This window comes from Lycium barbarum, chromosome 10 (assembly GCF_019175385.1).
Source record: "Lycium barbarum isolate Lr01 chromosome 10, ASM1917538v2, whole genome shotgun sequence".
Taxonomy (NCBI): Eukaryota; Viridiplantae; Streptophyta; class Magnoliopsida; order Solanales; family Solanaceae; genus Lycium; species Lycium barbarum.
The window spans coordinates 99,487,601-99,514,788 of NC_083346.1; the positions used below are offsets into that span (position 1 = coordinate 99,487,601).

The window sequence follows — 27,188 nt, forward strand, 5'->3', positions numbered from 1 at the left end:
GTTCTACGCTGCTTTATTCCGAAATCAAAGCTTTGAAACTTGTTCCTTGCCTTGAATATACCAAGAATATTGACTTTTAAGGTTAAAAAAAACACGAAAACAACGTATTTGGAACATGGGGACCACTATTTTTTGGTCGTTAATGGAGGTTTTCTTTTTTAAAAAGGAAGGGGGACCCTCAGGGTGGCGAAGGTGGGGGGGGGGGGGGGGGGGACTTTTAGTAAACAGGTATTGCGCACTAATTTATTGTGTAAAAGGCATTTTGGTAACTTTTTTTTAGTGGATATTTTGGTACCTTTTGTCACTTTTTGGATTATTTAAGTTGCGAACTCGAATAAATACAGTAGTGTACATATTCTATATAATAATGATACAATTTCTATACATGTGCTTGAATTAGTTTAAAAAAAGCAACGAAATGAAATTATTTTAAAAAGGTAAAAAAAATAAATGTCTATTCAGCTTCTTGGGCCATCTGGTTGTCAATAGTTTGACCAAATGGCCATTTATGTTTTTGTCCCAAAATTTTATTGGGGATTTGGAGAAGGAAAGTCCCTACTTTTCTATTGAGGTTCCTCGTTAATTGAGTTGATCAAAGCGAAATATATATATATTTCATTTCATCATTTCTCTATATTCTTAATAGGCAAAATTCAAATTTGGCGTATCGAATTAAGAATGAAGAAGTATAATCCATCCCACCACGCGATTAATGGCGCTAAAAGAAATTAAAGTTACATCCTCACAATTCACAATCATTCTATGCTGAACACACTAGGCTTGTGAATCATGATTAACAGAAGTGGCCCTCCTTGTAAAATGGGCCTAAATGAGCTAGATGTGCAATGGTGTCAAATTGACACATATATGGATATTGTTCATGCTTCGTTTTGATCAAATGATTAAACTGCGCCTCAAAATCACTCTTTGATGTTAAATCTTTTTTGATTAATTTGTTATGCATAATTAAATCTAAAATTTTCTAATCGCTCCAATCATCTTAGCTTCAATTTTATTAAATCTAGAATTTTCTAATCGCTCCAATCATCTTAGTTTCAATTTTATTAAGTTAAATTCCAATACTTTCGAAATGTCATATAAGATGACCAATCTTACAAGGTTTCTCACTTGATACATAATAATAATAATGAACTTCAATACAACATTAAAAAAAAAAAATTGCAATTCTCTTATTAAGAAACAATAAATAAAGATGAGGGGAAAACATAAATACTCAAACACACGATTTTTCATTATTCAAACTGAAGCATTTCTTATAAATTGAAACAATTCTTACAAACTGAAATAGTTCTCATAAACTAGCCCAGTAAATAGAACGCGAAACCTTAGGTTACAATGTAGGTAAACATAAATGGTCAAACACACTATTTTTCATTATTCAATTTCGTTAAGTATATAGATGAGGGGACTATTGCTAAGGAATACGAAAGTAGAGTGGAATAGGATTATGTGGTTCTGGAGAAGAGTCCTACACAGAGAATGCGCAACTGAAATTCATCCATTTTTCAGTCATCTCTGGATAATGATGATCTATCTAACACATCTTTCAAGCTTTCAGTTGTATTCACCCATTCCCGTCCTTTCTTTGTGTATGTCTCCTCATTGCAATTGCTAGTGAAAGATTTATCTGCTTCGAGCCTCCTGGAAATTTTTTTAAATCAACTTTCTCTTGGTAGTTCTATAAGTAGGCATATTGTGCATGAAAGTTGTCTTATTTGTTGACAAATCGGTCGTTTGAGTCAAATTTGAATGGATCAGAAAATGAAGTTAATAGACAAGTCATAATTCAATCTACCCAAATTATGCTTGGATCAATATGAATAGGATCAAAATGAGTCAAATGATTAGTCATAACTTAAACCGCTTGACATGATAACCTCTCCTCTTTTCAATATATTTTTCATTCTAACATAATTTTTTCAAATCGACATAACTCTGCAATTCTTCGGAATTGATATAATTTCCAATCACAGAATTTTGGTTTGCATGCTTATTAGTTTTGGTTGAATTTTGATACATAGGGTTATATTGTTTTGATCCATTTGATTAGATACTTGGCGGGTCATATGGAGTTATTCAACCCATTGAATCAAGTCAATAAACGAATCATAACCTAATTCTTTTAAGCTTGAACCAATTGAGCAGAACGAGTAACGAATAAATGGATTGACTTTGTTACTTTTATTACCAACGTTGATGCCATGAGAAGGAATATGAAAAAGGCAGTCTCGGAGATGGCAAAACCCTTGATCTTTTTCTCTGCCGTTATTCCCACTAATAGATCCAATTCTTCTACATCATTACCATATACTTCACGGAGAGTTTTAATAGCTTCCTCATTATCCGTCAGATCTTCCCATTTAGAAATGGGAATTTGCAGCATCCTCCTGCGAAATTCATTGTATCTAGCAGCACTTCTTTCTTTGTCCCTGTAAACTGCCATCCAAACGTCATAATCAATTAATTTTGTGGATTTATATCTAATTCACTAGTGATTTAAAAAAATTAAAAACATTTATATATGGAACAAAAAAAACAAAAAAGAGCTTTCTTTATATTGTCTTTGTTAAATATGTATCGTTAAAAATTTACGGGGTCACATCTTTTTAATTTTTTTATGTGAAATTTGAAGACTGGAAAGTCACTGATGTAACAAGAGATAGTTTCGTAATTTGATGCCAAAAACTTATTTTTCCAATCATTTGTATTTTCTGAATAATTCGTATGTACATATAATTTAGTTACTTAAAATTAATGTGATAAAAAAAAAACAATTCAATAACTTTACTGTGGATAAAATTCAGTAATCATACTTGAAATTGACACCTTTTTCATTGTGATTATTCTAGTTCTAGTATATAATGAACTTACTTTCAAGAGCTGCAAGGTCAACATGATCTGGCCTATCATTCCCTTCAATATCTTGGATAACAAGATCCCTCATCCATATTGGATAATTCCAAAGCTCAAGAGCTCCACAACCTTGGTGGCCCACTGAAACCTTTTGCTTAGTAAGTTCAATTCGTGATAAATTCTTTTCTCCTTTCCCCACTATTAGATCTCCCATTGGGATCCTACAGTTTTCATGACAATTACATTAAGATAAAATGAGTGAAAATTTTGACTTATGGATTATGTAAAGAATTTTTGAACTATCGATATATTTTAATTTTTTATAGTAGATAACTTACTTTATTTTTAGATTACTAATCTCAAAATGTATAATTAAATTAATTTAGATAATTAAATTAATCTCAAGTAGAATATATACACTATGATGACTTACTCATTGGTCAAAGGGAGAGACTTGTTTGATCCAGGTGTTGCATCTACATTCCTTAGCTGAAGTTTATCGGGTAGAAGTTGATGCATTCGATAGACGCTTACAAACTCCTCTGTCAAGGAGTAAGGCACGCCATGCAGTGGCGGATCCAGAAATTTAAGTTAGTAGGTGCTGGCGTTAGTGACAAATGCAGGCTTCATGTTGCAGCTCGCAGTTCAACCCAACCCAGTATGTATATATATATATATATATATATATATATATATATATATATATAGGTTCATAGTCTTATAATTTTAGAGATTTTTACACATAAATGTGTGTTCTGCGTCAAAAGTATTGGTTTCAAATGAATCAGATACCTCAAAGCTCCATTGGCGGCCTTAGCTATCAAATTTAAATATAAATCTACAATTAATGGCCTTTCTTGAATACTAAATTGCTATCATCACAAAGTATGAGTGCACAACTATTTGAACACAAAAATGAAAAATTAATGGAAAAATTACAGTTAATGCTTAATACCCCAATTGGAAAGCAACACAGTGGACAGAGAAGGCAAAAGACGACCAGGCAGAACTTCTGTGGTTTTGTTTGGGGAATAAAAGGATTTAAAGGATGTTTCTTTTCTCTTTCTTTACCACAACAAATTGAATAAAAGAACTAATAAAAAATAAAAGGAGAAGTCAAGCAACTTAAAAGGACGAGTCAACAAAGAAAATATAATATAATACTATAAAACAAGAAAGAGTGTTTTGGAGAAAAAGAAGAAAATCATTTTAAAAAGGTTTTATCTGGAATCGAACCGTTGTACCGTTGCTAAATGCCACTTTTCGCACTGGGCTCCAGACCAACGCACCCACGAGTTACTTTTGATAGTGGGTGCTGCTAATCTATTTTGTCTACTTTCAAAGAAATTTCTACAAAAATAAACATAGCTTGCGTGAGGTTCAATGGGTGCTGGAGCCCCTAGCATGATACACGTGGGTCCGCCCCTGATGTCGCCATGATTCTCAGGTTTCTTCAATCCCACACAACCACCCAAAATGGAACCCCCAACATGCCCAAATGTATCTTTAAACTTCTTTCCTAACAATCTATACCTGCAATGAAAATAATTTTATCACCCAGCAACTAATTAATGAGCACGCCTGACAAAGTAAAATTAGCTATTGTATGAGAGTATGAACCAATTGGTACGTAGTGCTGCAAGCAAAGTCTCAGTTTTGAGAAGCTCAACGGTACAATCCATGGTATGAACTTTTGCAATGATTGCAGAAGTCACCAGCCTTACATGACGATACAAGTCTTCATCCTCCAATTCTAAATATTTTTTCTGCAATAATAAAGATCAAGCTAGTATTATATAAAAGTAAAAGGCTGAAGTGATGAAAACACCCCTAAAGTTGACACGGTTTCGTAGTTCAGTTCCTGAACTATTACTACACTTAAAAACAGACCTGATCTTGGCTATCTGGATTTTAATTCACCCCCGCATTGCCACATGGCATAGCAAGTGTGCACAAACACTTTCAGGTGCGCGGGAGGCTTCACATCAGTTTTTTTTTTTTAAATGAAAAATCAATTTTTTTAACATCTCTTTAATTTTTTTTCCTATTCCACCCCTTCCTCCATTAAAATGTATTTTTTTTAAATCCAAAAAACAATTTTTTTTAAATGTGGAAAACCCATTTTTTAAAAATAAATTTGGACTGGATGTTTTATTAAAAAAATTGGAACCTTTTAAATCTTGGAAACTAAATTTAAAAAAAAAAAAAGTGAGAAACCCGTTATTTAAAAAAAAAAATCTGGAAAATTGATTTTTTTTATTAATTAAAAAACCTGGACTTTTTTAAAATATGGAAAACTAAATAAATCCATTTTTCTAAAAAAGCATCTTGAAAATTGAATTTTTGATAAAAAATTTGGACTTTTTAAAAATCTGGAATACTGATTTTTTTAAGAATAAAGTGGAAAACTGATAAATTTTTTTCTAGATTTAAAAAATAATTTAATTTTCAGTGATTATCTAAAAAAAAAAAGTTTTCCACTTTTTTTAAGAAAATCAGTTTTTTCATATTGTATAAAACTCCAGTTTTAATCCACTATTTTCCAGTTCCTTTTTAAATAAGTGTCTTAAAAGAATAGTGAAAATTTGGATTTTTTAGGACACTTTTAAAGAAAATATCAAGTTTTTATTTATTTTAAAAAAAAATCCAATTTTTACAAATATTTTAATTAAAATTCTAGTTTTTCAGTTTTTTTTTTTAAATCAAATTTTCCAGATTTAAAATAAATATACCAATGTTCCAGATTTTTTATTAAAAAAAATCAATTTTACCGTTTTTTAATAAAAAAAGAATTAATTTTATATTTTTTAAAAAAAACAATTTATCTATGTGGAGGTCACATAAGACGAAAATGCCAAGTGGACGACGAGTGCATTCCACTTGTCGTGGCATGTCTACGCTGGGGTGAATTAAAATCCATTTAGTCAAGATCAGGTGTGTTTTTAAGTGTGGCAATAGTTCAGGGACTGAACTACGAAATCGTGTCAAGTTTAGGGGTGTTTTCATCACTTCAGCCAAAGTAAAAAGACACATGATAAATCTCCAACATAAACATACATAATAAGTATTATGATGGATTTAGCTTATATACATTATTACTATATTTTAACATGTTGCCCTACCAGGTAATCGATCTTACTTTGAGGTTATTAATCCAATTTTTATAAGTACAATTTACTATAATTAGGTTTTAGACTATCCAATAGTGTAAAATGCTTTTACACTATTAGTTTATAGAAGTAAAACTCTAATCAGGGATGGACTAAGTGAATTAACTACGAGTTTCTCTTAACTTACTTAGGCTTAGACCTTATATACGTATTAATGAAATAAGTTTGAAATCTGAGATCTGTATCTGATTCTAATATGATTGTACTTTTTGTATACGGTGAAAACCGAGTCAATGTAAGATCGGTGAAACCGGGCGCTGAGGGTAGGTCCAAATGAGCACGAGTATGTTCGGTCTTTTCTTTAGACCAGGGTGATTACACCGAATGCAGCTGACCCGAGATAAGAGAAGTGTATCCGTTGATCCGGTGTCTCCCAGTCAAACTCACGTGGCCGTTAGTCCGGTTTCTCCAAGTCAAACTCGCGTGGCCGTTAGTCCGGTTACTCCATGTCCGAACTGAACGTGGCCGTTGGTCCAGTTAACCAGTTGCAGTGCTGCCACGCGTCAAGACCGTTCTGTTATTTTGTACTGACGACTGTACGAGTGTCAGACCGTACGGTCCTACCTTATCCTTTTAGGGTTTCTTTATTCTAAAAAGGTTTTGTATTGTATTCAAGGCCCATGAGGCAAACCTATAAATAGAGGACATTTTCCACTTTTAGGGGTTGACTTTTTCAGATCTAGAACATTGAAATAAAAGAATATATTGAATCTCTCTCTCTCTCTCTGATTTTAGTCCGGATCTGTTGTATTCTTCGACTTTGCTCATCCATTCAATACTATATTTATATTGCCACACACACACACACATATATATATATATATATATATATATTGAGCTTAATCACCAATATCAATAAACTTATCCAAGGCATTAGCACACATATCTATATATATTATAGCAAACAAATGCATATATATTTCGTATCAACCAAAAATAGATTAAAATTCATCCACATATTTTATACCTCACTTACAAATTCAATTGTTACCGAAAATCGGGGTAAACACCTTTAAGGCGTCACAAACAACATTATGCTCTTGAACAAAGAGCGTCTGCAATGTCAAAAGTCCTGTCCAAGTGTTGCGAACATCACCAGAGATGATTTTTCCATTTTCATCTTGTTCAAGGAGCTCATCTGCTGATAGTTTTAACTTTCCATCTTTAAATGTTCTCACTTTCTTCAAAACCTCTACATAAGTTTGCACTGTTATATATATATATATAACAAGTTTGTAAAATAAAAATCCCGTTAGGATAATAAATAAAGCTAGAGAGATAGATATCTTAAAAAATCTAGAATACTTAGATTTAAAAATATACCCAGAAAAGAAGTATAGAGCATTAACAGACCATAGTATTATAAAGTGTAACTTTAGTAACGGAGATCATATATTACATAGTGAAGACAAACAGTTAAATACATTAGTAGATTTAGTCATAAATTTCAGTGAAAAAATACAAGAAAATAATAAAGATATCACTAGAATATTAGAAGTAGTAGCTACATCTCAGACTAAGCAAAAGAAAACCTTTGAAAAATTAGAACAAAACCTAGATTACTTAAAAACACAAGAATTAGAATTAGAAAAGAAAGTTCAGACTCTAGTTAATAAATTTAATCTAGAAAAATTACCTACAAAAACGGAAATAGAAAAGTTAGTTAAAATTATTATAGAAAAACCAAAAGAAATAGAACTAAAAACAACCCACATAGTCTCTAAAATAACACAACAAGTAGAAGTTTTAACTAGTGACATTAGAGAATTAAAAAAGACAGTAGCAGAACTAAAAGAAATCACTCTTTCATGAGTAGACCAACATTAGTTCAAGAAGAAACCTCAAAATTAATAGAAAAATCTATACCTTTACCAGCAGACTATAAAGATTATATACCTAGCGCTAAATCGGACCAAATAATAATACAACAGAATACTACTATAATTTCATTAATATTAGAAATAATAAAGAAAATAGAAAAAATAGTACCAAGGTTAGAATTATTAGACGAACGCATTTCGTGGTTAACTGAACAACAAAGAGAAAAAAATAAAGAAACGTTTAAAAATAAAGAAGTTGACGAATTAATAGACCAATTAAAAAAGGTAGAAATAACACCTCAAAAAGATAAAGTTAAAGTACTTAGAAAACCACAAAAATGGACCTTCTTTCAACTAGACAAAGAAACGAAGGAGGATCAGAAAGGCAAGAAACACAAAGAGTAAATTTTTCAGATAATAGAATAGGTAATAATTTCTTATCAAGAATTTTAAATAGAAGAACCCCAGAAGAAAATAATCAACAGTTAAGTGAGGTAATAGACGTAGATAGAGATATACAAGTTTTCCAACAAAATCAATTGAAACTGTTAAATCCAAAAACTCTATATAATATAGGACAGTTTTCAAGCACAGCCCAATTGTATAGACATTATAGAGGAGAACAAATATCAGCCATAGGAACTAAAATTACTACCATAAATTTAATAGACCCAGTAGCCGTAAGACAAATAAAAAATACTGGAAGAAGTTTAATGCATATAGGATTAATAGTAGTAGGATTAAAAGGACTAACTAGAAAAAACTTAGGAACCAAAGTTTTAATAGTAATTTATGACGATAGATGGTCAGACATGAAAAAATCAATAATAGGACTAACGGAAGTAGACATGACAAATAATGGAGGAATATTTTATATTAGCCCAGATTTTATAATGAATTTAGCAGAATTTGGAAAGCACATAAAAATAGGAATACAAACTAAGGGATATGAAGAGATGTGTGATGGAAATAATTTATTAATATGTGTGGGATTTCTAGGAAAAATGACTAATAATAGTAATACAAAATTTAAAATAAAAGTAGAAGATGTAGTGGAAATAATGGGAAATAGAGGAATAAGATTGATAAAGCCCATAAAAATAAACCCTGAAGAATATGCAGGGATGGAATGGAATCTAGAGGATTTTAATACAAAAAAGATTTTACAGCCAGAATCTCACCTAATGTACACTAATTCTAAGGGAGAGACATCTGTACGTTTTACTAATTATAATTATATGCCACAAAACGACATAGAAGAAGAAAGTACTCTAGACGAAAATGAAATTACAGACACAACTTTTATGAATATAGAATTAATACAAGACGAGTTTGCGGTAGACGAAGCTATAGAAAAAGCAAAAAGACTTCAAAAAGAAAACAAAAATATGCTTTTTAAATGTAAAGGATGTAAGTTAGGAGAATTAACAATAGAAGAAACCATAAGTCACTTTAAATTATGTGAAGCCCGAACTGATAATTGGGGATATAGAGTAGAACAGATAAACCAAAGAAAATCAGACAATTTTGATAAAATATTAGAAGACATGCAAAATAGTGATGACGAACTAGAAATAGACTCTATAATAAGTCAAAAAGAATTAATGGAATCTAGTGCATCTAGTTCTAGTCCATTTCAAAGAACAACGGGAGAACAATACACTATAGACACAAGCACAGGAAATGTACCTAGAAGAAGAGTTTTTAGAACAGGAGGAGAACCATTAAATAATGTCAAACCATCAGGAAAAAGAATGCCTATAGAAGAACCCATTATTCTTCAAGAAGGAGGTAATAAAGGTAAAATATTAAATATAGCAGCACATGACCCGCAAAGATGGAATTCAGTGATAGATCTTTGGAAAGGAATAGTAGTAGCAGACTATATAAAAACATATAGTGAAACAGACGCAGAAACAATGTATAAATATTTAGAAACATTTTTAGGAGAATCGGCCAAAGCTTTATGGGAAGCTTATAAAGAAAATTTTCCAATGGAATTTCAACACCTAGTATCCATGGGAGCAAACCCATATAATTTTACTAATAAAATACATACTTTGATTACAGGGGAAGATCCAAATAGTGGATTATTAGTACTACAAAGAAATGCAGTAATAAAATTAGAACAACTAAGCATAAGTAGTTGGTTTCATATTAAGAAATTTTTAAATGATTATTTTTACTACTGTACTATTAGTGGAAATGCATTTGATCAAGAATTAGGTAAAAAATTATTTAATAAACTACCAGGAGCCTTAGGAAGAGAAATAGAAGATAGATGGAATAAGAGAGACGGAGTAATGCAGAATCCTAATTTAACGTGGTCCATAGGACATAGGATACAACATATAATGGATATACTACAAGAAAAATGTACTCATATACAAATACAAAAACAGTTAAAAGAAAATGAAATGAACTTTTGTAAAAGCGTAGTTTACACTACACAAAGCTATGATAAAGACAATTATAAAAAGAAAAAGCATAAAAAATACCGAACGCAGTATAATAGAAATTATCCTCAATATAATAGAAAGAAATATTATCTTAGAAAATCAGCAGCTAGAAAACCTTATTTAGACAGAAATAGGCATGTAAGAAAATACCGAACAGAAAGAAATAAATTAGAATGCTTCACTTGTGGAAGTGTAGAACACTTAGCAAATACATGTCCAAAAAGAATAAATAATAAGACAAGAAATTCCCAGCTAATTGAAGATTTTCAAGAAACATTAATAAATGTAGACGAGTATATGTCAGATACAGAAAGCATATATTCTATAGTAAGTGTAGCCACTGAAGAAAAAATCAAAACAGACTCATCAGACTCAGAAGCAGACGAATTAATTAATGAAATAGGATTAGAAAATCTAGACTTAGAAGCAATGGATAATTTAGCAAATATAGCCGAAGACTGTAACCATGAGTTTGAACGAAATAAAGGATTGGATAGTAATGCATGTTTCTTTTGTAAATGGTATGCTAGTAGAGACAAAAGAGTTAAATGTAAAAATTGTTACATAGAAGGATGTACAATGTGTATAGAAAAAGAATTTAAAAAAAAAAAAATAAAGAAACAACTCATAAGAAAATTGAAGACCCTACTATTAGTCTAAGAATAATAACATTAGAAACAAGAATAAATGAATTAGAAACCAGATTATGTAACCTAGAAAGAGGAAAACAAAGAGAAGTAGATAGTGAAGACGAAGAAATAAGATTATCAAACATACAACCAATAATGAAACCATTAACAATAATACCAGAAGAATCTCAAGCAGAATTAATGAGCATAGAAGACCATGAAGCATTAGTATGTAATGAAGATAAAAAATTAGGAACAATAAAAATACTTGCAAGAATTAAAATAAATGATTATGAGATAGAAACATTAGCATTAGTAGATTCAGGGTGCACAAAGTGCATAATAAATAAAAGAATAGTTCCACCTAATTTAATAAAAATTCTGGAAAAACCAGTTGCGGCCATGCAAATGGATGGAACCCATAATATATATAGACATTATGTTCATAAAGCCTACATTAGCTTTATAAATACATGTTCAGAGTTTTACAAACCAAGTTATAAAATGGATAAGATATGGGTAAGAGACCTTAATATAAATGTAGACTTTGTCATAGGATTAGACTTCATGTTACATAATAATGGTAGCTGTATGATTACAAGAGATGGAGTAATTTTCTTAAAAAATATTACTCATACACCAGTACAAGTTCTTAAGACTGAAACAAGGATTCGTCCTAAAAAGAACCCTACCACAGACCTGCAAAAGAAAAAAGATAGTTGTTGTAAAGAATGTGAAGAAAAGAATACATGTTGTAAAGACAAACAAGAAATAAAAAATTTAACTTTAGAAGAAAAAGAAATTCTAGAAGAAGAGGAGTTCCTAGAAAAAGATTATACTTTAATAGATATAGAGACAGAGTTATATAATTTTAAAACAGGAATAGAAAAAATAGGAATAATAAAAAATCAAAAAGACCTAGATAATATAATAAAAATACTAGATGAAATAGAAATTATAGGAGAAAAACCATTAAAACATTGGAAAAATAACAGGATTGTATGTAAATTAGATATAACAAATCCAGACTATATAATTAAAACACCATCTATTGAAGCAACAAATCAAGATGTAGAAGATTTTAAAGAACAAATAAAAGAACTGTTGGATTTAGGAGTAATACGGAGATCTACTTCTAAACATAGATCTGCAGCATTTATGGTAAGAAATCATAGCGAAATAGTAAGAGGAAAAGCAAGAATGGTAATAAACTATAAAAGACTTAATGATAACACTAGAACAGATGGATATAAGTTACCAGACAAAACAGAACTAATAAATAGAATACAAGGAAAGAAAATATTTAGCAAATTTGATTGTAAATCAGGATATTGGCATGTACGAATGCATGAAGATAGTATAGAATGGACTGCATTTACCTGTCCTGAAGGACATTTCGAATGGTTAGTAATGCCATTTGGACTAAAGACAGCTCCACCAATTTTCCAAAGAAAAATGGATAGTATATTTGGAGAATATAAAAGGTTTGTATTAGTATATGTAGATGATATACTAGTGTTTAGTAGAGATATTAAAGAACATTTAGGACACCTACAAACGGTATTTAGATTATTTGTGGAAAATGGAATAATAATTAGTAAGAAGAAAATGGAATTATGTAAAAATTATATAAACTTTTTAGGAGTAGTATTAGCAGAAGGTAAAATAAAATTACAACCTCATATAGCCAAAAAAGCTTTAGAAATGCCAGACAAGTTAGACAATGTTAAAGAATTACAAAAATTCTTAGGAATAGTCAATTATGCTAGAAATTTTATAAAAGATTTAGGAAAAATAGCAGGACCATTATACTCAAAAACTGGATCTAATGGCCAAAAACATTTTAATACTGAAGACATTAAATTAGTACAAAAAATAAAAAAAAAAAAAAAAACATTCCCGATTTAAATATGCCTCTAGAAACAGACTATTTAATTATAGAGACAGACGGTAGTTTTAAATATAGTAATAAAAATGAAGAAAAGATATGTGCTTATCAAAGTGGTAAGTAAAAAGAAAAAGGAAATATGAGTAGTATAGATGCAGAAATTTTAGCCGTAATATATGGATTAAATAGTTTCAGACTATATATTCTAAATAAACCAGAAATACTAGTTAGAACGGACTGTGAAGCTATAGTTAAATTCTATCAAAAGATAAATGATAAAAATAGCAGTAGAAGGCGATGGTTAAATTTTTTAGATACCATTTCAATTTATAATTTAAAATTTGAACATATAAAAGGAAAAGATAATAATTTAGCAGATCAATTAAGTAGATTAAGTATTACTGCTAACTAAATTTTTTATTTGGACAGCATGAGACCTTCCAGTTCTCAGACAGCAGACAAGGGGAAAGGCATAGCCTCAACCCAAGACACATACAGACAGACAGTATTAGGTAACCTTCATTTTAGACCTACATCTTTATTAGAAAAAAATGCTATGGAAGAAAGAATACAATTCGGAGCCAATAATTTAGTAGCCTATCAGCCATCAAATTGGACTTTTAAAGTATTACCAGAATATGTAATAGATAAACAACAAAGATGCTTAGTGGATAATTTATGAATTTCGCGTAATAAAAAAGACGGAGCTAGTCATTTTGTAGCCACTATAAATGCACTTTGTCAATATTTTACAGACCGAAATTTAGACAAAAAATTTAAATTTTATGTTGTAGTTCACGGTAAAACTAATGATATTTTTCAGACTTGGATAGAAGTTGTAGAGTCTATTAAAGACATAAGAAAACCTCTTTTTAAGGGATTTAATAATTTTACTGAAGCATTAGACTATGCTAGAGGGACATTAGGTCCAAATTATTATATTTCTCCAGCTCTCAGACAAAACCCAGACAAAATCCCTCAGTACAATGTACAAAAAGACACAGACAAAATAATCTTTTGCGACTATTGTTCTACCATGACTGATGTAGTCAAAAGATTAAACCAGCAGAAAGAGACATTGGTTCAAGAAAAAATGCAAAGATTAGAATATAAATTACTACGATATATAAAATCTAGAAAGGCTTTAAAAAACCAAAAGCGATTTAGACCATATTGATTGTATGAGAACACTACCCTTTGTCAGACAAATACAAATTAATCATTGGTATTTATATAGAGATATAAAGAAAAGACGAGAAAATCAACAAGTAGAAAAAGCCCTAAGTGCATATTTAGAAATAATAAATTCAGAAACATTATCATCACTAATACAAAATAGACTTTTACAAAGTCAGATTAACGAAGAAACAATCTCTGCTATAACTTGGGAATTACACGGTATAAGAGAAGATATAGAAAGACTTACAACTAGTATAGAACATTAGAAACAAGTTTGTAAAATAAAAATCCCGTTAGGATAATAAATAAAGCTAGAGAGATAGATATCTTAAAAAATCTAGAATACTTAGACTTAAAAATATACCCAGAAAAGAAGTATAGAGCATTAACAGACCATAGTATTATAAAGTGTAACTTTAGTAACGGAGATCATATATTACATAGTGAAGACAAACAGTTAAATACATTAGTAGATTTAGTCATAAATTTCAGTGAAAAAATACAAGAAAATAATAAAGATATCACTAGAATATTAGAAGTAGTAGCTACATCTCAGACTAAGCAAAAGAAAACCTTTGAAAAATTAGAACAAAACCTAGATTACTTAAAAACACAAGAATTAGAATTAGAAAAGAAAGTTCAGACTCTAGTTAATAAATTTAATCTAGAAAAATTACCTACAAAAACGGAAATAGAAAAGTTAGTTAAAATTATTATAGAAAAACCAAAAGAAATAGAACTAAAAACAACCCACATAGTCTCTAAAATAACACAACAAGTAGAAGTTTTAACTAGTGACATTAGAGAATTAAAAAAGACAGTAGCAGAACTAAAAGAAATCACTCTTTCATGAGTAGACCAACATTAGTTCAAGAAGAAGCCTCAAAATTAATAGAAAAATCTATACCTTTACCAGCAGACTATAAAGATTATATACCTAGCGCTAAATCGGACCAAATAATAATACAACAGAATACTACTATAATTTCATTAATATTAGAAATAATAAAGAAAATAGAAAAATGGAAGGGGGTTATATTTTTTGTTTCAATAGATATATAAGTTTCAGTAGATATATTATTTTGATAGAAAGATAGCAATATTATGTGGTTTTTTACTAATGTTTTAAACAATCCTACTCGGTACTTCCTCACTCCTTGAATCTTCTTATCATGTAGGTGTTTTTCTTATTTTCTGCCTATTCTCCCAATTTTTATAATTTTCGTTTTTTTTTTTTTTTTTTTTAGAAAAATCTGTTTTAGTTATGAATCTTTATTACACTGTTCATCTCTTTCTCTTAATCTTGGTTCTTAATATCCGTCTTCTTTAATCACACCCCGGTTACCATGGCCAACATCGTCCTTTAATCATTTGGACATTAAAACGGCCTTTCAAACACCTAGGAATTTACAGGTTAATCCATCGAGTTTATTAAGAAATTAAGAGAATAACCATATACTAAGAGTAATAGATTCATAACAACAGGTAAGTAATTACTCAAATATTATCAACATAATATTTTAATTCAACATAATATTGAACATAAAATAATTTACATAGTAGGGAGATTAGTACAGAAAACGTAGATAAAACTTACATGTCTGAAGATGGAGAGAGGTTTCCCTTTCGGGGAACCCGAAAAACTACTTCACACTAAAAGAAAATTACTGGAAAGATTAAAACTATTTTACAGGAAAGTTATATTACAAAGGATTTTATTGGGAAAAGGAGTTGGGGCATTTTGTGAAAGGGAAGAGGAATATGGAGTGGTTGGTGTGAGAGAATTTCTCGTTGATTTTTGTTGAGTGTTTCTTGGTGATTGTTCTTGCTTTCTTGATCGATGTTAATTTTCTGATGCTCTCCTTCTCTGCAAAACACTGCTATTTATAGGGGCCTGACGGACTTCAAATTTGTGAAGAATCTTTTGAGTTCAGCCGGGTACTCTTAGGGGCCCCATTGTCACGTGAAACTTTTCAAAATATACTTTATAATTTTGTCCGTTTGCTGAGTTGTCCCATTTCTAGATAAAACTGCTACTTTATTAAAGCTACTTTAATAAAATCTGGTCTTCTTTTTTCTGAAGTGTCACCATCATTACTCCAACGTGTCTTGAAAGATTACAAAGTCCAAAGTCAAAAAGTCTTCTACCTCTATTATTGAGCTTGTCTCATCTCATTTTTTTAAAAGATGACTAATGTCCTTGTCTCTCTCTTTTCCATACCTTTGTCTTTAATTATTGTTTTCATGCCTTTTTTCAATGTTTTTGTCTTTTTCTTCATCTTTTCTCTGAACCAATTTCACCAATCTTTCACCTACCTTCTTTATTTATTTATTTTGTGCTGGCTAATGTCTTCATTTTTTTCCATTAACTGGTCTAAGTGTCTAAATTGTGTAAAGCAATTGAATCAAAACTCATGCCTGAGTCTACATCATTTGGGTCTTGAGAGTCTTGAAATGCCCTGTCTTGAGAATTAATATCATCTCCTTCAAAATCTGAATTGTGGACCGGTGACATCCCTTCTCTTGGAGATAATTCTGGACTAGGATCTTTGACTATATATTTATCTTTTTCTTTTGTCTGGAAAAATCTTTCTAGTGTCTCTTTTACTATATTTTATATTTTTTCATTTTTCTTCTTTTTTGCAAGTGTGCTTTTCCTTGTAGACATCGCTCCTTGCGTAAGTGTCTTTGTTAGTCTCCGTCTGGTTTGGAGAGATGAACATCCCTCATCTTCACTTTTTGGCAAAGTGACAGCCATCAACGGATTTGATAAGTCTTTACCGGCTACCGTTTGAACCGGACTAGCTGTATCCTTACCCGATACAGTGGGTCTAGTTGCATTCATTGGGGAATGCACACCCGTCTCATCCATTTTTTTCTGAGATGGAGAACCCTGAGTTTGTATCAATTCGAACTTTACCGCTTGTAGTCGTTGTTCTAATGTCTTCACTTGATCCAAGAGTTACATTTTTTCTTGAACCAATGTCTCTTTCTGCTGGTTTAATCTTTTGACTACATCAGTCATGGTAGAACAATAGTCGCAAAAGATTATTTTGTCTGTGTCTTTTTGTACATTGTACTGAGGGATTTTGTCTGGGTTTTGTCTGAGAGCTGGAGAAATATAATAATTTGGACCTAATGTCCCTCTAGCATAGTCTAATGCTTCAGTAAAATTATTAAATCCCTTAAAAAGAGGTTTTCTTATGTCTTTAATAGACTCTACAACTTCTATCCAAGTCTGAAAAATATCATTAGTTTTACCGTGAACTACAACATAAAATTTAAATTTTTTGTCTAAATTTCGGTCTGTAAAATATTGACAAAGTGCATTTATAGTGGCTACAAAATGACTAGCTCCGTCTTTTTTATTACGCGAAATTCATAAATTATCCACTAAGCATCTTTGTTGTTTATCTATTACATATTCTGGTAATACTTTAAAAGTCCAATTTGATGGCTGATAGGCTACTAAATTATTGGCTCCGAATTGTATTCTTTCTTCCATAGCATTTTTTTCTAATAAAGATGTAGGTCTAAAATGAAGGTTACCTAATACTGTCTGTCTGTATGTGTCTTGGGTTGAGGCTATGCCTTTCCCCTTGTCTGCTGTCTGAGAACTGGAAGGTCTCATGCTGTCCAAATAAAAAATTTAGTTAGCAGTAATACTTAATCTACTTAATTGATCTGCTAAATTATTATCTTTTCCTTTTATATGTTCAAATTTTAAATTATAAATTGAAATGGTATCTAAAAAATTTAACCATCGCCTTCTACTGCTATTTTTATCATTTATCTTTTGATAGAATTTAACTATAGCTTCACAGTCCGTTCTAACTAGTATTTCTGGTTTATTTAGAATATATAGTCTGAAACTATTTAATCCATATATTACGGCTAAAATTTCTGCATCTATACTACTCATATTTCCTTTTTCTTTTTACTTACCACTTTGATAAGCACATATCTTTTCTTCATTTTTATTACTATATTTAAAACTACCGTCTGTCTCTATAATTAAATAGTCTGTTTCTAGAGGCATATTTAAATCGGGAATGTTTTTTTTTTTTTTTTTATTTTTTGTACTAATTTAATGTCTTCAGTATTAAAATGTTTTTGGCCATTAGATCCAGTTTTTGAGTATAATGGTCCTGCTATTTTTCCTAAATCTTTTATAAAATTTCTAGCATAATTGACTATTCCTAAGAATTTTTGTAATTCTTTAACATTGTCTAACTTGTCTGGCATTTCTAAAGCTTTTTTGGCTATATGAGGTTGTAATTTTATTTTACCTTCTGCTAGTACTACTCCTAAAAAGTTTATATAATTTTTACATAATTCCATTTTCTTCTTACTAATTATTATTCCATTTTCCACAAATAATCTAAATACCGTTTGTAGGTGTCCTAAATGTTCTTTAATATCTCTACTAAACACTAGTATATCATCTACATATACTAATACAAACCTTTTATATTCTCCAAATATACTATCCATTTTTCTTTGGAAAATTGGTGGAGCTGTCTTTAGTCCAAATGGCATTACTAACCATTCGAAATGTCCTTCAGGACAGGTAAATGCAGTCCATTCTATACTATCTTCATGCATTCGTACATGCCAATATCCTGATTTACAATCAAATTTGCTAAATATTTTCTTTCCTTGTATTCTATTTATTAGTTCTGTTTTGTCTGGTAACTTATATCCATCTGTTCTAGTGTTATCATTAAGTCTTTTATAGTTTATTACCATTCTTGCTTTTCCTCTTACTATTTCGCTATGATTTCTTACCATAAATGCTGCAGATCTATGTTTAGAAGTAGATCTCCGTATTACTCCTAAATCCAACAGTTCTTTTATTTGTTCTTTAAAATCTTCTACATCTTGATTTGTTGCTTCAATAGATGGTGTTTTAATTATATAGTCTGGATTTGTTATATCTAATTTACATACAATCCTGTTATTTTTCCAATGTTTTAATGGTTTTTCTCCTATAATTTCTATTTCATCTAGTATTTTTATTATATTATCTAGGTCTTTTTGATTTTTTATTATTCCTATTTTTTCTATTCCTGTTTTAAAATTATATAACTCTGTCTCTATATCTATTAAAGTATAATCTTTTTCTAGGAACTCCTCTTCTTCTAGAATTTCTTTTTCTTCTAAAGTTAAATTTTTTATTTCTTGTTTGTCTTTACAACATGTATTCTTTTCTTCACATTCTTTACAACAACTATCTTTTTTCTTTTGCAGGTCTGTGGTAGGGTTCTTTTTAGGACGAATCCTTGTTTCAGTCTTAAGAACTTGTACTGGTGTATGAGTAATATTTTTTAAGAAAATTACTCCATCTCTTGTAATCATACAGCTACCATTATTATGTAACATGAAGTCTAATCCTATGACAAAGTCTACATTTATATTAAGGTCTCTTACCCATATCTTATCCATTTTATAACTTGGTTTGTAAAACTCTGAACATGTATTTATAAAGCTAATGTAGGCTTTATGAACATAATGTCTATATATATTATGGGTTCCATCCATTTGCATGGCCGCAACTGGTTTTTCCAGAATTTTTATTAAATTAGGTGGAACTATTCTTTTATTTATTATGCACTTTGTGCACCCTGAATCTACTAATGCTAATGTTTCTATCTCATAATCATTTATTTTAATTCTTGCAAGTATTTTTATTGTTCCTAATTTTTTATCTTCATTACATACTAATGCTTCATGGTCTTCTATGCTCATTAATTCTGCTTGAGATTCTTCTGGTATTATTGTTAATGGTTTCATTATTGGTTGTATGTTTGATAATCTTATTTCTTCGTCTTCACTATCTACTTCTCTTTGTTTTCCTCTTTCTAGGTTACATAATCTGGTTTCTAATTCATTTATTCTTGTTTCTAATGTTATTATTCTTAGACTAATAGTAGGGTCTTCAATTTTCTTATGAGTTGTTTCTTTATTTTTTTTTTTTTAAATTCTTTTTCTATACACATTGTACATCCTTCTATGTAACAATTTTTACATTTAACTCTTTTGTCTCTACTAGCATACCATTTACAAAAGAAACATGCATTACTATCCAATCCTTTATTTCGTTCAAACTCATGGTTACAGTCTTCGGCTATATTTGCTAAATTATCCATTGCTTCTAAGTCTAGATTTTCTAATCCTATTTCATTAATTAATTCGTCTGCTTCTGAGTCTGATGAGTCTGTTTTGATTTTTTCTTCAGTGGCTACACTTACTATAGAATATATGCTTTCTGTATCTGACATATACTCGTCTACATTTATTAATGTTTCTTGAAAATCTTCAATTAGCTGGGAATTTCTTGTCTTATTATTTATTCTTTTTGGACATGTATTTGCTAAGTGTTCTACACTTCCACAAGTGAAGCATTCTAATTTATTTCTTTCTGTTCGGTATTTTCTTACATGCCTATTTCTGTCTAAATAAGGTTTTCTAGCTGCTGATTTTCTAAGATAATATTTCTTTCTATTATATTGAGGATAATTTCTATTATACTGCGTTCGGTATTTTTTATGCTTTTTCTTTTTATAATTGTCTTTATCATAGCTTTGTGTAGTGTAAACTACGCTTTTACAAAAGTTCATTTCATTTTCTTTTAACTGTTTTTGTATTTGTATATGAGTACATTTTTCTTGTAGTATATCCATTATATGTTGTATCCTATGTCCTATGGACCACGTTAAATTAGGATTCTGCATTACTCCGTCTCTCTTATTCCATCTATCTTCTATTTCTCTTCCTAAGGCTCCTGGTAGTTTATTAAATAATTTTTTACCTAATTCTTGATCAAATGCATTTCCACTAATAGTACAGTAGTAAAAATAATCATTTAAAAATTTCTTAATATGAAACCAACTACTTATGCTTAGTTGTTCTAATTTTATTACTGCATTTCTTTGTAGTACTAATAATCCACTATTTGGATCTTCCCCTGTAATCAAAGTATGTATTTTATTAGTAAAATTATATGGGTTTGCTCCCATGGATACTAGGTGTTGAAATTCCATTGGAAAATTTTCTTTATAAGCTTCCCATAAAGCTTTGGCCGATTCTCCTAAAAATGTTTCTAAATATTTATACATTGTTTCTGCGTCTGTTTCACTATATGTTTTTATATAGTCTGCTACTACTATTCCTTTCCAAAGATCTATCACTGAATTCCATCTTTGCGGGTCATGTGCTGCTATATTTAATATTTTACCTTTATTACCTCCTTCTTGAAGAATAATGGGTTCTTCTATAGGCATTCTTTTTCCTGATGGTTTGACATTATTTAATGGTTCTCCTCCTGTTCTAAAAACTCTTCTTCTAGGTACATTTCCTGTGCTTGTGTCTATAGTGTATTGTTCTCCCGTTGTTCTTTGAAATGGACTAGAACTAGATGCACTAGATTCCATTAATTCTTTTTGACTTATTATAGAGTCTATTTCTAGTTCGTCATCACTATTTTGCATGTCTTCTAATATTTTATCAAAATTGTCTGATTTTCTTTGGTTTATCTGTTCTACTCTATATCCCCAATTATCAGTTCGGGCTTCACATAATTTAAAGTGACTTATGGTTTCTTCTATTGTTAATTCTCCTAACTTACATCCTTTACATTTAAAAAGCATATTTTTGTTTTCTTTTTGAAGTCTTTTTGCTTTTTCTATAGCTTCGTCTACCGCAAACTCGTCTTGTATTAATTCTATATTCATAAAAGTTGTGTCTGTAATTTCATTTTCGTCTAGAGTACTTTCTTCTTCTATGTCGTTTTGTGGCATATAATTATAATTAGTAAAACGTACAGATGTCTCTCCCTTAGAATTAGTGTACATTAGGTGAGATTCTGGCTGTAAAATCTTTTTTGTATTAAAATCCTCTAGATTCCATTCCATCCATGCATATTCTTCAGGGTTTATTTTTATGGGCTTTATCAATCTTATTCCTCTATTTCCCATTATTTCCACTACATCTTCTACTTTTATTTTAAATTTTGTATTACTATTATTAGTCATTTTTCCTAGAAATCCCACACATATTAATAAATTATTTCCATCACACATCTCTTCATATCCCTTAGTTTGTATTCCTATTTTTATGTGCTTTCCAAATTCTGCTAAATTCATTATAAAATCTGGGCTAATATAAAATATTCCTCCATTATTTGTCATGTCTACTTCCGTTAGTCCTATTATTGATTTTTTCATGTCTGACCATCTATCGTCATAAATTACTATTAAAACTTTGGTTCCTAAGTTTTTTCTAGTTAGTCCTTTTAATCCTACTACTATTAATCCTATATGCATTAAACTTCTTCCAGTATTTTTTATTTGTCTTACGGCTACTGGGTCTATTAAATTTATGGTAGTAATTTTAGTTCCTATGGCTGATATTTGTTCTCCTCTATAATGTCTATACAATTGGGCTGTGCTTGAAAACTGTCCTATATTATATAGAGTTTTTGGATTTAACAGTTTCAATTGATTTTGTTGGAAAACTTGTATATCTCTATCTACGTCTATTACCTCACTTAACTGTTGATTATTTTCTTCTGGGGTTCTTCTATTTAAAATTCTTGATAAGAAATTATTACCTATTCTATTATCTGAAAAATTTACTCTTTGTCTTTCTTGCCTTTCTGATCCTCCTTCGTTTCTTTGTCTAGTTGAAAGAAGGTCCATTTTTGTGATTTTCTAAGTACTTTAACTTTATCTTTTTGAGGTGTTATTTCTACCTTTTTTAATTGGTCTATTAATTCGTCAACTTCTTTATTTTTAAACGTTTCTTTATTTTTTTCTGTTTGTTGTTCAGTTAACCACGAAATGCGTTCGTCTAATAATTCTAACCTTGGTACTATTTTTTCTATTTTCTTTATTATTTCTAATATTAATGAAATTATAGTAGTATTCTGTTGTATTATTATTTGGTCCGATTTAGCGCTAGGTATATAATCTTTATAGTCTGCTGGTAAAGGTATAGATTTTTCTATTAATTTTGAGGCTTCTTCTTGAACTAATGTTGGTCTACTCATGAAAGAGTGATTTCTTTTAGTTCTGCTACTGTCTTTTTTAATTCTCTAATGTCACTAGTTAAAACTTCTACTTGTTGTGTTATTTTAGAGACTATGTGGGTTGTTTTTAGTTCTATTTCTTTTGGTTTTTTTATAATAACTTTAACTAACTTTTCTATTTCCGTTTTTGTAGGTAATTTTTCTAGATTAAATTTATTAACTAGAGTCTGAACTTTCTTTTCTAATTCTAATTCTTGTGTTTTTAAGTAATCTAGGTTTTGTTCTAATTTTTCAAAGGTTTTCTTTTGCTTAGTCTGAGATGTAGCTACTACTTCTAATATTCTAGTGATATCTTTATTATTTTCTTGTATTTTTTCACTGAAATTTATGACTAAATCTACTAATGTATTTAACTGTTTGTCTTCACTATGTAATATATGATCTCCGTTACTAAAGTTACACTTTATAATACTATGGTCTGTTAATGCTCTATACTTCTTTTCTGGGTATATTTTTAAGTCTAAGTATTCTAGATTTTTTAAGATATCTATCTCTCTAGCTTTATTTATTATCCTAACGGGATTTTTATTTTACAAACTTGTTTCTGATGTTCTATACTAGTTGTAAGTCTTTCTATATCTTCTCTTATACCGTGTAATTCCCAAGTTATAGCAGAGATTGTTTCTTCGTTAATCTGACTTTGTAAAAGTCTATTTTGTATTAGTGATGATAATGTTTCTGAATTTATTATCTCTAAATATGCACTTAGGGCTTTTTCTACTTGTTGATTTTCTCGTCTTTTCTTTATATCTCTATATAAATACCAATGATTAATTTGTATTTATCTGACAAAGGGTAGTGTTCTCATACAATCAATATGGTCTAAATCGCTTTTGGTTTTTTAAAGTCTTTCTAGATTTTATATATCGTAGTAATTTATATTCTAATCCTGATATTATATCTATTAACTCTTGTAGTCTTAACTGGTTTTCTTTGGTACTGCTTAATTTAGTATATTCCGGATATAATTTTTCTAATTCTTGTTTTACAGCTAAATAATTATCTTTCATTACCCAAAAAAAAAAAAGTAAAACTAGTTTATATTTTTGTCTAAAATATGGCTTTAAAATACAGATTTAGGTCCAAAATTCTTCTCGCTCTGATACCAAAAGGGTGATAGGGGGGTTATATTTTTGTTTCAATAAATATATAAGTTTTAATTTTTGTAGAAAGAAAAATAGCAATATTATGTGGTTTTTTTTTTTTTTTTTTACTTATATGTTAAACAATCCTACTCGGTACTTCCTCACTCCTTGAATCTTCTTATCATGTAGGTGTTTTTCTTATTTTCTGCCTATTCTCCCAATTTTTATAATTTTCGTTTTTTTTTTTTTTTTTTTTTGAAAAATCTGTTTTAGTTATGAATCTTTATTACACTGTTCATCTCTTTCTCTTAATCTTGGTTCTTAATATCCGTCTTCTTTAACCACACCCCGGTTACCATGGCCAACATCGTCCTTTTATCATTTGGACATTAAAACGGCCTTTCAAACACCTAGGAATTTACAGGTTAATCCATCGAGTATATCAAGAAATTAAGAGAATAACCATATACTAAGAGTAATAGATTCATAATAACAGGTAAGTAATTACTCAAATATTATCAACATAATTTTTTAATTCAACATAATATTGAACATAAAATAATTTACATAGTAGGGAGATTAGTACAGAAAACATAGATAAAACTTACATGTCTTAAGATGGAGAGAGGTTTCCCTTTCGGGGAACTCGAAAAACTACTTCACACTAAAAGAAAATTACTGGAAAGCTTAAAACTATTTTACAGGGAAGTTATATTACAAAGGTTTTTATTGGGAAAAGGAGTTGAGGCATTTGTTGAAAGGGAAGAGGAATATGGAGTGGTTGGTGTGAGAGAATTTCTCGTTGAAGACTTTTGTCTTGGTGATTGTTTCTTGGTTGATTGCTCGATGATGATTTTCTGATGCTCTCCTTTTCTGCAAAACACTGCTATTTATAGGGGTCTGACGGACTTCAAATGCGGACTTCAAATTTGTGAAGAATCTTTTGAGTTCAGCCGGGTACTCTTAGGGCCCCATCGTCACATGAAATTTTTCAAAAGATACTTTATAATTTTGTCCGTTTGCTGAGCTGTCCCATTTCTAGATAAAACTACTACTTTATTAAAGCTACTTTAATAAAATCTGGTCTTCTTTTTTCTGAACTGTCACCATTATTACTCCAACGTGTCTTGAAAGATTACAAAGTCCAAAGTCAAAAGTCTTCTACCTCTATTATTGTCTCATGTTATTTTTCTAAAAGATGACTAATGTCCTTGTCTCTCTCTTTTCGATGCCTTTGTCTTCAAGCTTGTCTCATCTTATTTTTCTAAAAGATGACTAATGTCCTTGTCTTTCTCTTTTCGATGCCTTTGTCTTTAATTATTGTTTTCATGCCTCAATGCTTTTGTCTTTTTCTTCATCTTTTCTCTGAACCAATTTCACCATCCTTCAACAGGCATCATATCCTACCAAAGAAAGAAAATTCAGTGCCTGCACCTTCATTGAAGGGGTCGTTGTATTTTTCATTGGCAGTTCTATTAGGGTCATCGGCTGGATTTGATCGGACACCGGTAGGTGTTCTACCGACGTTGATCAAATTGTATCCCTGATTAAGATGCCGACAAAGTGCAAGATAAAGTAGCCCCAAGAACACTGGTAGTCGGTGCCACATGTTTAATTTATCAACGAAATAAACTATCTGCATGCATGTCCTCACAGTTATAATAACAACAACAACATATGTACCCATTGTAATCCCACAAAGTGGTAAGAATAAACTTACGGTGACAAAAAAGTCTCCTAATTAGAGATGGTGACAAGTTTGACCAGCCAAGGTCAAACTTGTCTTAAAAATATGATTAACTTAAGTTGGGACTAAATTATAATTTTTAAAACTTATAATCTTTTATAAAATATAAAATGACCTCAACTTAATCCAAAAAAACCCACTAGCCCCCCTTCTCCTGCCCCCACCACTCACCCCCCCACCCCCCAACACCAATTTTTTTTTTTTTTTTAAAAGTTTTAAATTTTTTTATTTGCTTTATCACCAGCCCCCCTGCTCCCACCCATTCTCCACACCCCCTGCCCCCTCCCGCCCCCCCCCCCCCCCCAAAAAAAAAACCAACACCAATTTATTTTTTTAAAAAAAGTTTTAAATTTTTTTATTTGCTTTATCACCAGCCCCCTGCTCCCACCCCTCCTCCCCCCTCCCCCTCCCCCAACCCCCGCCCCAACACCATTTATTTTTTTAAAAAAAAAGTTTAAAATTTTTTTATTTGTTTTTTCACCAGCCCCCTGCTCCCACCCCTCCTCCGCCCCCCCTCGCCCCCCCCCCCAAACACCAATGTTTTTTTTAAAAAAAAGCTTTAAATTTTTTTATTTGCTTTTTCACCAGCCCCCTGCTCCCACCCCTCCTCCGCCCCCTCCCTCGCCCCCCCCCCCCCCCCCCCCCAACACCAATTTTTTTTTTTAAGTTTTAAATTTTTTTATTTGCTTTTTCACTAGACCCCCCCCCCCCCCCCCCCCCGCCCCAATTTTTTTTTTTTTTTTAAAGTTTTGATTTTATTAATTTGTTTTTGCACCCCGCCCCCCCCCCCCCCCACCCCAATTGTTTTTAACAACCCCCACTCCGACTCCTCCCACCCCTCACCCCCCCCCCCCCCCAAAAAAAAAAATTAAAAAGTTAGAAAAGTTTTTCTTTTTGTTTTTTTGCACCCACCACCCTTCCAAAAAAAATTATTTTAAAAAAAGAAGTCCCCCCCCCCCCCCCCCAAAACCAAAAAAAAAAATTGAAAAGAAGTTTTTGATTATTTTTTTTGGTTTCTTATTTCCCCCACCCACCCCAAAAAAAATTTGTTTTTAAAAAAAAGGTTTTGAAAAGTTGTTATTTTTGGTTTTTTGCACACCCCACCCACTCCAAAAAAAAACTTGAATGGACGTTTTGAATTTTTTTTTTTTGGGGCGGTTTAGGAAAAATTGGGATAAAATCCAGGTTGTTGTTGTGTGTTTGTAGTGAAATAGATGGTTTTTCTGTTGTTGTCCTGGTATGGTTCAGG

At 30.7% G+C, this 27,188-nt stretch overlaps 1 pseudogene; it reads right to left on the bottom strand.

The window, feature by feature from the left end:
• Positions 1-1,435: 1,435 nt before the first annotated feature.
• Positions 1,436-25,801, bottom strand: LOC132613181 (alpha-dioxygenase PIOX-like; annotated as a pseudogene).
• Between the last annotated feature and the right edge of the window lie 1,387 nt (positions 25,802-27,188).